The sequence below is a fragment of the Lynx canadensis genome, chromosome B1 (assembly GCF_007474595.2).
Source record: "Lynx canadensis isolate LIC74 chromosome B1, mLynCan4.pri.v2, whole genome shotgun sequence".
Taxonomy (NCBI): domain Eukaryota; kingdom Metazoa; phylum Chordata; class Mammalia; order Carnivora; family Felidae; genus Lynx; species Lynx canadensis.
Genome location: NC_044306.2, coordinates 155,101,178 through 155,103,478, shown reverse-complemented (window position 1 = coordinate 155,103,478; position 2,301 = coordinate 155,101,178). Strand labels below are relative to the sequence as shown.

General features: G+C 42.1%; 1 pseudogene; it reads right to left on the bottom strand.

Annotated features, from left to right (window-relative positions):
• Positions 1–287: 287 nt before the first annotated feature.
• On the bottom strand, positions 288–1,282 carry LOC115511605 (annotated as a pseudogene).
• Between the last annotated feature and the right edge of the window lie 1,019 nt (positions 1,283–2,301).

Genomic DNA, 2,301 nt, shown 5'->3' with positions numbered 1-2,301 from the left:
GACATCATCACCACTATTACTACCCCGATGTAAGTAATTCATTTTAAATTGTATGTATGTATGTATGTATGTATGTATTTATTTAGGCTAGGTACAGTGTAATTTATTGTTGGTACATACAAGATAGGGCTCTCCAAACCCCTCCCCTTCTTTAGGGAGACTGGGATGGAAACTATAGAGGTCAGGATATTTTCAGTGTATTGAATGAGTTGAGGCAAGGATTCCATAGCAGCTGAGGGTCTCTCTCTTTTTCTTGCTCTCAGTGAGGCTGGTGGTCTAGGGGTTTCTTACTCTTTGGAGGCCATGTTGACAATAAGGTTCACCATCTGGTTGCTGTAACCAAATGCATTGTCATGATAGGAAATGAGCTTGACAGTGTGGTCATTGAGAGCAAGGCCAGCCCCAGTGTCGAAGGTGGAAGAGGGGGTGTCACTGTTAAACTCTCAAAGAGAACCTGGTCTTCGGTGTAGCCCAGGATGCTCTTGAGGAGGCCCTCCAATACCTGCTTCGCCACTTTCTTGATGTCATCAGATTTAGCAGCTTTCTCCAGACAGCAGGTCAGATCCACAACTGAGATATTGGGGGTGGGTACAGGGAAGGCCATGCCATTGAGCTTCCCATTCAGCTCAGGAATGACCTTGCCTACAGCCTTGATGACACCAGCAGAACCAGGGATTGTGTTCTGGGCAGCCTCTCAACCATCACGCCACAGCATCCCAAAGGGGCCATCCATGGTCTTCTAGGTGGCAGTAATGGCATGGACTGTGGTCATGAGTCCATCCACAATGCCAAATTTGTCATGTATGTCCTTGGCCAGAGGGGCCAAGCAGTTGGTGGTGCAGGAGAGATTCTTCACAATCTTGAGGGAGCTGTCAGAATTCTCATGGTTCATGCCCATTACAAACAGTGCATCAGCCAAAGAGGCAGAGATGATGGCCCTCTTGACCCCACCCTCAAGTGAGCCCCAGCTTGTTCTATAGTGGTGAAGACCCCAGTAGACTCCACATCATACTCAGCACCAGTATCACCTCATTAAACATTGGCTCAATCTTGCTTCTGGAAGATGCTAATGGGTTTTCCATTGATGACAAATTCCCCCTTTCCAGCCTTGACTATGCTGTTGTATTTGCCACTGGTGAAATCATACCGGAATATGTAATCATGATGTTCAGATCAAGAAAGGGTCATTGATGGTGACAATGTCCAACTTGCCAGAATTAAAAGCAGCCTTGGTGACCAGGCTCTCAATATGGCCAAATCCATTTACTCTGACCTTTACCATCTTGTCTCAGGGATATGACTGGCACTGCACCAGATGCTGCTGTCTGTCAAACAGGGAGGAGCAGAGAGACTCATTTCAAATTTTAATTAATACTCCAGTCTCTAAGCATTACATTTCTGTCTAAAATAACTAACATCTTTCTAAATAATGAGGCTGTTCAAGTGGTTTCAAATTTTCATGACAAATACAGTAAAATCTATTTTCTTAAGTTAGTCATTTAAGATTAAGAAAATATATAGCTTTAGGGGTGCCTGAGTGGTTCAGTCCGGTAAGTGTTTGACTTTTGCTCAGGTCATGATCTCATGGCTCCTGAGTTGCAGCCCACCTCCGGCTTTGAGCTGTCAGCACCTGCTTTGGATTCTTTGTTTCCCTCTCTCTCTCTGCACCTCCCACCCTCCCCTGCATGCTCATGCACACACAAGCTTGCTCTCGTCTCTCTTCCTCTCTCAAAAATAAACTTTAAAACAATTTTTCAAAAAGGAAAATATATGACTTTAAACATTTCTCACAGTTCTCTTTCACCAACTTTTTCTTATCCGTGGATCTTCTCAAGACACTAAACTTCCATTCAAAACAATCTCCTATGAAATCCTCTAATAATCGAGTAACTTCTTGCCTATATGCCTTTTCTATGTTATTTACTCTAGCTAGAATCCTTTGGTCATTCAGCAAAATCTCAAAGAATCTTCAATGTCTCATTAAGTGCATCCTCCTTTACTCACCTCTACAGTCAGAATGAAGCAATTCTGTTTTGTACTCCCTCTCAACCTAATTTTGGCTTTAGTTTGTTAAAACTGTAAACTTCTTAAGGATGAAGATTGTTTCTTACTCAACTTTTCATTCTCTGGGAACAACAGGTATGCCTTGTGTGTGGTAGGAATTCACTTTTCTTTTTTTTAAACAAATCAAGCTTTATGTGTATACATACATTGATTTATAAATTTGGATATGTTTAGCTGAACGCAAGAAATTAAAATGTCTAAATGGTTGTTTTAGATTTCAGTGATCATAGTTATCAT